Source organism: Salvelinus sp. IW2-2015, unplaced genomic scaffold, assembly GCF_002910315.2.
Source record: "Salvelinus sp. IW2-2015 unplaced genomic scaffold, ASM291031v2 Un_scaffold4368, whole genome shotgun sequence".
NCBI lineage: Eukaryota > Metazoa > Chordata > Actinopteri > Salmoniformes > Salmonidae > Salvelinus > Salvelinus sp. IW2-2015.
Genome location: NW_019945638.1, coordinates 6,293 through 16,167, shown reverse-complemented (window position 1 = coordinate 16,167; position 9,875 = coordinate 6,293). Strand labels below are relative to the sequence as shown.

At 40.3% G+C, this 9,875-nt stretch overlaps 1 pseudogene; it reads right to left on the bottom strand.

The window, feature by feature from the left end:
* Positions 1-897: 897 nt before the first annotated feature.
* On the bottom strand, positions 898-5,814 carry LOC112077192 (hydroperoxide isomerase ALOXE3-like; annotated as a pseudogene).
* Positions 5,815-9,875: the final 4,061 nt, after the last annotated feature.

Sequence of the window (9,875 nt, the reverse complement as noted above, 5' to 3'; positions counted from 1 at the left end):
CATCAGCACTAATAAAGTGGTCATTTATGTCAGAATTTGAAACACCCATGGTGTTAGGGACCCAACACTTTTGCTGTGTACTGGGCCAAACCGAGCCAGGCTGTACTGAGATGGCCTGGTTACATTGTTGGAACTAGTTTGGTTCGGGTCAGAATGATAAAGGTGACTTAAAACAAGCAGGAAATGAGAGTATAACTTCATCATTTTATGCATTTATTTTTTAATTAATACATGAGGTAGACAGGGCTTCAACCAAAATGACATGAGGCAAATATCACAATAAGACTGGAGATTTAAAAAATGATTAGCTTTTAATTGTAAACGATAGTCACACCTATTGTTCTCTCATATTATTCTGACACTTGTTTACTGTTCATCAACATTTCATTGTCACATCATTTAGCAGGAGAGCTCGTTTTCACCAGCAGTCCCTGTCGTCGTTAGTTATATGGCACCAGAAATGAATCCGTCTGAAAGACCCTGTATTTCTTAACATCCATTAAAACGTACAAAGTTAATAATAACATCAACAAGTTTTCTTAGTCTGTGAGAGGGACACCATGTGGAGGTGTGTGTTGGTTTAACAGTTAACACTTCTGATACAGCGATAACATTCTGACTGAGCCCACAGTACGATTTCCCGTTATCTGATTGAATTAAGACATTMGTTTATTGAAGCCCCAAAAATKATCATGCTCAATAAAACATTTTATAGATTGAAGCATGTTTACTAGCGCATGCCTCCAGAATCAGGTCATGTTCATCAGGCACTCAATGGAAAACATTTAAAAAGCTGCACAAAGGACAACAAAAATAAAACCTTACTGAAAAGTCCAGAGTCCTCAGTTTCTTCCAATTATGCCTAATGAACTGACCCTGGTCTAGGACTTTGCTTATCTAAATGGCCACGCTGTTCTCCAACACGCAGGTCCATGTATGTATGGCACTGGTAGCCCAGAGTTCCTGGCATTGACGGTCTCGCTGAAGACCTTCAGCTCCGTCTGGAATTTCTGAATCATCTTGCAGGTGGTATCTCGTTGAAGTGCTCCTCTGGGTAATGGCCAAGGCACCTGCATAGGAGAATAATAGTGAAAATTTAGAATATAATATCAATAACATTAAAGACACTAAAATGTATATTTTTACCTAAATATAGTATTTGGGCCTAGATTATATGATAATAGTTCATGAAAGATGGCAGACTCACAAAGTCACTGGATTGCTTGCTAAGGAGCCACATGGTGACATGCCCTGTGCTGTTGTGCCGACATCGAGGGGTCTTCAGCATGGTCTCTCAGTAGACTGCCCCTTAGTGGTGGGGAGGTGGCTGTTTCAGGGAGATGGGGGTGTTGGGCATCCAGCCACCATAGTCATACTGTAACATGATGAAAAATGACTGATTATTACTGACATCCAATATGGTGTATTCTGAAATGATGATATGATAGTGGCAAGAATTACAGAAAAACTTGCAACATTTTAGCAAAATCTTCCAAAATGGTAATGAGAGCAGAAAACGTCAGTAGTGCTTAGATTTAGATTAATAACACACTTGAAAAAAGTATGGGCTATGCTACACCACCTGTCCAGAGTTGACAGCAGAATGTTGGCCTGAGCAGTGAAAAATCACCACGTGACGAACTGACGACCTCTGGCACAGGTGAGAAAGACTGAGGATTCCTGGACAGAAAGATAGAACCAAGAGAGGTGTGTGATGAATGGAGTTATGCCAGGGGAGCTGGGTGACGTTACTATAGGACAGTCAGTCCATGGAAGTTGTGAGTTATGCCGAGGAAGTATTGGTCCAGAAACAAAAAAACATAATGGTAAAAACAAGACATTTACCCATACGTCCTTCCCCCCTATTACCCTGTACATCATCACCTGTGCATTCTTGGGCCAGGAAGCCTGGTAAAATATATCCTTGATCCAGTTCTGTAGTTCCTGGTCTTCCCGGACCTCTGAGTCACTCTTGTAATAGAAACCAATCACTCCCTCTACAAACCTATACCGAAGACGACAACGGAAGAACAAAAGAAGAAGAAGATATCATATCTATGTAGAGCTATACTTCACTCTAGATTCTACCAGCTGATGATACTGTACTACCATGTAGGTCTGCTCTGTCGTAGCCTACCTGTGGATGATGTCCCACAGCTTGATCCATCATCCCTGTAGTAGTTGTTGGGACTGACTCCAGACCTCGTGCAGTGATGTCTTCCGGCACACAGAGGGAGCTGTAGGTCAATGAGGCCAAAGATCTCCTCAGGATCTCATTCATCCCCTCTCCGCCCGAAGCAGCAAACTACAACGTCACTTAAAGTTACTTGATTACATAATTCTGTAACATTATAATGTACTTTAACTAAGCTGCAATATTACACTGGTTCTATGAGAGATAGTGGAACCTACCAGCAAGTATGTTGACCCGGAGCGCCAAATGACCATACTTGGGGTACTGTAGGTTCACTACAAGACATACAACCGCATGTATGCTGACTCTGACACAACTTCCATGGATGTGTGATTCCTAATATGGACACCACAACTTCTATGGAAACATCCAGTCAAGAGCCTACCTGAGTGAAAACTCCTTCATCAGCTATTAGAAATGCCCGGGCCAAGAGGTTGATCTGGAGGGAGTAGCGGGTGTGTGGAATCAGAAGCTAAAGCAGTAAACCAGGGTGGAGAGAAGGATGGATGGTCAACAATCCCAAGAGAKAAAYTGGCATTAGTAAGGACTGTCTGGAGGACCACATTAGAAATAAGTGTATTATACTTTCATGTGTCATTATCCTCTGTCATGGTCCAAACACACCAAGACAGTCGGGAAGAGGGCACGACAATGCCTATTCCCCCTCAGGAGACTGAAAAGATTTGCCATGGGTCCTCAGATCCTCAAAAAGTTCTAAAGCTGCACGATCGAGAGCATCCTGACCGGTTGAATCACCGCCTGGTATGGCAACTGCTCGGCAWCYGACTGTAMGTCGCTACAGAGGGTAGTGTGTACGGCCCAGTGCATCACTGGGGCCAAGCTTCCTGCCATCCAGGACCTCTATACTAGGCGGTGTCAGAGGATGGCCCCAAAAATTGTCAAAGACTSSAGTCACMCAAGTCATATACTGTTCTCTCTGCTACCACACAGCAAGCGGTACCGGAGCGCCAGGTCTAGGTACAAAAGGCTCATTAACAGCTTCTACCCACAAGCCATAAGACTGTTGAACAATCAATTAAATGGCCACCCGGACTATTTATATTGATCCCACCCCTCACTTTACCACTGCCTACATGTACAAATTACCTCAATTACCTCGAGTAACCTGTATCCACGCACATTGACTCAGTACCGCCTGTATATAGCCTCGTTATTGTTATTTTATTGTGTTATTTTTTTTAATTTATTTTTAATTTTATTTAGTCAATATTTTCTTAACTGTTTTTACTTAAAACTGCATTGTTGGTAAGTAAGCATTTCACGTTAAGGTCTACAGCTGTTGTACTCGACGCATGTGACAAATCAAATTTTATTTTATTTGATCCTCGGAGCACTATACTTTTCAACTGGACATGCTATGTTATATTATGTTATGCTATGCTATATTATGCTGTGCTATATTATGTTATGCTATGCTATATTCTGTTATGCTATGCTATAATCTGTTATGTTATGCTATGATATATTATCTTATTGTATGATATATTATGTTATGCTATTCTATGTTATGCTATGCTATATTATGTTATGCTATGCTATATTATGTTATGCTATATTATGTTGTGCTATGTTATGCTATGATATGTTATGCTATGCTATATTATGTTATCCTATGCTATGCTCAGTGGAGGCTACTGAGGGGAGGACGGCTCATAGTATAGGCTGGGATGGAGTGAATGGCATCAAACACATGGAAGCCATGTGTTTGATGCCATTCCACTCCAGCCATTACCACGTGCCCGTCTTCCCCAATTAGGGTGCCACCAACCTCCTGGGGTTATGCTATGCTGTGCTGTGTTATGTACCTTGTAGAGAGGGTGCACCATGGGCATGTTGCGCAGCAGTGCTATGGCGAACACCTCAGCCAGGAGGTGAGTGCGCAGCAGGTGGACGTTGAGTTGATGCTCTTGAAAGTCAGCGCTCCTCACAAAGATCTTGGCCAGGAGCCAGTCATACTCAGAGTCAGTAGGAAGGAAGATGGGGTTGTTGTTTGCAGGCTTCTGCTTCAGCTGTGGAGAGAAGGAGTGTTAGGGACCCCATAGATGGCTACCAGCAACATTATCCCTGTTTAAYACAAAAATACAAATAATAACAATAGCAGATTCCTTTTTGGTGCTACATAGAACMCTTTTTTGAAGGTTCTATAAATAACCATGAACATAAGGTTATAAATGGAACGTTTATGGTGCTATAAAGAACCCTTTCTTAAAGTTCTATAAATACCATGAAAAATGTAAAAATGCAATAGGCTGATGCAACAGATCAGACCGTTTAGCTTAAAATGTTGATACATTTGTTTAAAAAAAAAAATGTTTTATTCAAATTATAAGCTCAACAATGCGCACATGGCTGTAGGTTAATGTTATTGGCATTGCTGAATTCGAATTCATAATAGAAAGCTAGGACTAATGGTTTGGTTAGATAAACTACCAAGTCTTTTTGGTTACCCAGGCATCTAGTGTCGCTATCTAGTAAACTTGCTAGCTATTTCAGTGGATGTTGAACTCATTTATCCCTGCAAATGAACACATTTCTAGCAGTAAATGTGCTAAATTATAGCCATGGTATAAAAGGGATAATCAACTCGGGGCTCTATGCGTACTCTGGAAAATAATGTAACTCTGTGGAAGGTTAGTTCCACTCTGCTAGCGCRTTGTGGAACACACCTCATTATTAATTATTTTCCAGAGAACACATAGTCGTTGATTATCCTTTACGTATTTCACAAGACACTTTCACTGGCCATAGTCATATTTAACATGTAATGGCTGTTACGTCCGTCGTTAGATGAATGAGACCAAGGTGCAGCGTGGTAAGCGTACATCTTTCTTTATTTGATGAACACCCCAAACAAAACAAAAATATAAACAAACGTAACGTTCTGCAGGCTACACAGTAACTGTACAAAAACATGATCCCACAAACTCAGGTGGAAAACAGGCTGCCTAAGTATGATCCCCAATCAGAGACAACGATAGACAGCTGCCTCTGATTGGCCCGGCCAACAAAGAAATAGAACACATAGATTTGCCCACCCAAGTCACACCCTGACCTAACCAAATAGAGATAAAACCATCACCCTTCCCAAAGAACCCTTGATGAACCAGATGTTCTAAGTGTGTAATGCATTAATTAAAAGCATTTGAAGACAATATCAAACATATTTTCTTTGGGCGCTGTCAGATACAGTGGAGGCTGGTGGAGGGAAACATGGGAGGACGGGCTCGTCATAATGTTTGGAACGTAAAGAAGGGAACGGTAGTAATGAGCCTGTACTCTGCATTTCTACCTCCACCAGCCTCCACGGGTAAGTGGGCTCTCTAAAGGAGATTGAATCATGATGGGTTTACAGACTCTCTCACTTGTAATGGTCTCCGTGACTGTGGTCTTCACTTCAACGTTAGTTAGGTCAACCTTACCTGGATGGCGATGGGAACCAGCTTGTCATTAGGGGTTCTGTAGAGCAGGACCAGAGGAGCCGCTATGTACTGTTGTTTCATATTGACCACGTTTGCCTTTAATCCATCCAGGTTCTTGTAGTCAASCAGGAATATGTTGCCGCTCTGTTTGGGATTGGATGACATGGGAGAATAAATCCAAAAGTTACAATGCAACAGGTTAGGATTACGATTCACTTTCTTGATATGTTGGAATGGAACAGATATTGTAGCTCTGTGTTTTACTAGGATTATCCCAAAAAACATCCAATAAAGTTATTTTTGCGATGACTTTCGTGGATTTTAGGGTTACCACCCCCCCACAAAAACATAAAAGAAAGTAATACTGGGATGTTTTTCATTTTTTCAGTGGCCAGGTTTCATCCAAAATTTTTGAAGTACATGTCAGATAGAAATGTCACGACAGGCCTGAAGGAAACAGAACGTTTGTCTGTAAACTTTCAGCATGTCAACAAAACAAAAAATACTAGACAAGGTGTGATATTTTTGTGTCTGTAAAATGTATTATGCGAGAAATGGTGGTGGAATGGCACTTTTATGTGCAAAAATGAATATAATAACCATCATATCTAAGTAAACTTGGAGTCACATGATGATATGTCTATATTCAGAGCATCTATCTTCAGAGCTCGTGCTGCTAGGTGACCTAAACTGGGAAATGTTTAACTTGTTTGGGATAAGGGGCAGCATTTTCACATTTGGATGAAAAGCTTGCCCAGAGTAAACTGCCTGCTACTCAGTCCCAGTTGCTAATATAGGCATATTATTAGTAGATTTGGATAGAAAACACTCTGAAGTTTCTAAAACTGTTTGAATTATGTCTGTGAGTATAACAGAACTCATATGGCAGGCGAAAACCTGAGAAAAATCCAACCAGGAAGTGGGAAATCTGAGGTTTGTAGTTTTCAACTCTTGGCCTATCGAATACACAGTGTCTATGGGGTCATATTGCACTTCCTAAGGCTTTCACTAGATGTCAACAGTATTTAGAACCTTGTTTGATGTTTCTACTGTGAAGTGGAGGCGAATGAGAGGGGATTGAGTAAGGTCTCTCCCAGAGTGCCACGAGCTGACCATCATGTGAGAGTTAGCTTGAGTTCCATTGCATTTCTGTAGACAAAGGAATTCTCCGGTTGGAACATTATTGAAGATTTATGTTAAAAACATTCTAAAGATTGATTCTATACTTAGTTTGACATGTTTCTACGGACTGTAACGGAACTTTTTGACTTTCGTCTGCTCCTAGTGATTGCGCGTCATATTTGGATTACTGGGCTAAACGTGCTAACAAAAAGGAGGTGTTTGGACATAAATTATGAACTTTATCGAACAAATCAAACATTTATTGTGGAACTGGGATTCCTGGGAGTGCATTCTGATGAAGATCATCAAAGGTAAGTGAATATTTATAATGCTATTCTGACTTCTGTTGACTCCACAACATGGCGAATATCTTTATGGCTTATTTGGGCTCTGAGCACTGTACTCAGATTATAGCACGGTGTGCTTTTTCCGTAAAGTTTTTGGGAAATCTGACACAGCGGTTGCATTAAAGGAGAAAGTATATCTTTAATTCTGTGAATAACCTTGTATCTTTATCAATTTCATTACTGAGCTAATCCTGTCAACTGATTACTCTGTGCCACATTCAGCGGATGTTTGAGACAAAGCCAAATGTAAACTGAGTTTTTGGATATACCATATGAACTGAATCGAACACAAACTAATGTATATGTGTAAATGTTGTTCCCCAGCAGTGTCAATCTGATGAAGAATATCAAAGGTTAGTGATTAATTTTATCTCGTATTTCCCTTTTCTGTGACTCCTTCTTCTGTGTTGAAAAATCGCTGTATGCTTTCTGATGACTAGTCTGCTGGACCAACATAATGATATGTTCCTGCTTCGCCGAAAAGCCTTTTTACATCGACACTGTGGTCATGATGTCAACAGATTATAGCGTTCTAAATGGGGTCATAAACTCTGTAATCGTTTAGAGAGAAATTTAATTATGAGATTTCATTGTTGATTGAATTTGGCCCCTGCCAAAATTCATTGGCCTTTGGCCGCTATACGGACGCCCGTCCATAGCACAGGTTAACCTTCTACTATCGCCAGGCGTCAAAGTTTTTTTTTCTCTTGTTTACATAACGATGCCAACAGTAAAAGGAACACTTTCTCTGGGCCCAGATCGCATAGACGATATGCATATAATATTCACGCAGGACTTAGGATGAAAACAGCTCCAAACGTTTCCAAAACTGGTACAAATATTGTCTGTGAGAATAAAATAACTTTTCTGCAACGCCGAAAACCTGACGAAAACTAAACCGGAAGTAAGATTATATATATTATTCTTTGACCTCTTTGCTCAGGGCGCAGTATTGAGTAGCCTTATAAAAGGTGCCCATTCAAACGGCCTCGTTAACTCAATTCGCTCGATACCAATATCACTTATTATTATTACATAATTGGATAGAAAAACTCTCTAGTTTCTAAAACTGTTTGAATTATATCTATTAGTAAAACAGGAACTTCATTTTAGCAGCAAAGTTCCTGACAAGGAAGTGCGGAAAATCTTGAATCTATTCTCTGTATCTCAGGCCTGAGACCACCCCCCTATTAGATGTCTGATTTTATTATCCTAATACATGCAATCCTCAATTATCCCTCCAACTATCGATCGTCTAAAGAAGCACGTCGACACGCAAGAGAGAACATGGAACTGATAAGGCATAACACTGGCTTAATTCGTAGGATGGTCGATAAGTCAAGCTCCTTGAGCAATGTGTTGACCCCGTAATCTTTCCTGTTTTCTGAAAACGCCGAGAAGTGCACCGTGGTAATTGCCCCCTCCTACCCCCGCGGACCTCCACGTCACTCTGTAAAGCTGTCGTTATAATGATCTAATATCTCCGTAGCTCTCTTTATTTTATACCATGCTGACATTAATCATCTTCAACTGTTTTTTAATATCAGTTTTATTACATTACTTGACATTTCGGGAGTTACGCGTGTATAGGCTTCTGTTCTGCGTATGTTCAGAAGCGAGAGCTTCGCGCCACTCTTGCTACGTTTACCGTGCTAAGTGACTGGACGTAGAGACATTCTAAATCCAAACAACATTGTCTGGATCAAGGACCCCTTGTGACAACATTACTCCGATGACAATCACTCAAAATGGTAGAACCATTTATGATTGTATTTCATACTATCTGCTCGAACATTGTTGCTACTACGTAGTTTCCTCGCCCATATTTTGGGCAACTCTCTCGCTAGTAAACTAAGCTGCGATCTCGTAATGAAGTTATTTTAAAATCTACACCGGCATTGCCATTAAGAACTAGCTGTATCTATCATTTCCCAGATATACAACAGATTTTTGAGTAAATGTTTGATTCATCAGTACTTTGGTCGAAAGTGAGTGTCAGAAAATACATCCGCGACATTGTGGAAATAAATGCTACCTTTAGCAGAACGTCGTCAACCACTATTCTGTCCATGCTTCTAAATATGCACATTTCGAAACAAACCACATAAAGTGAGTGTATAAGACCTGATTATAAGGACTGTCATTTGATGAAGCTTGATCAAGGTCTAGTCAAAAATAATATCATCTTCTTGCTGATTTGTTACGTCGCTAACTTTGTCTGCTGCGTAAATGGGTGGTTTCTGTATTGTTAGCTAATAATGCTATATTTGTTTCGCTGTACAACACTTATAAATCGCAACATATTGGCTGGATCACAAGATGCCTGTTTTCCATATTGCTTTTACACCAGGACTTTTTCCAAAATGTTTTATATGGAGTAATAGTACTCTTGACTTTGGCTGTTCTGTTACTCTGCTTGCTTCTCTATTTCTGACGGTATGCTGTGATTGCGTGACTCATATGTAAACTATTATACGGTGCTCAAATTATGCAAACTTGTTCAAACCAAACACGACCGAGCACAATATGGTCTATTGTGGCTTCACCAGTTATATTGTTTTTATTTAAGAAACTATCACTTGATGAGAGTTTGTTTTCTTCTGGTTGCTTGGTCTGGTTCTTTGTTTCTAGGTTGTTGTGCTATAATCCAACCTGTGCCTGTCGAGAAAATTCTGGCCTTTTTTGTATTTGGTGAGCTAAGCTAATTAAAGAACCGTACGGTAGTTTCTTGGTGCGGGTTCTGGTAAAACCATTAAAAAATCGCCACATATC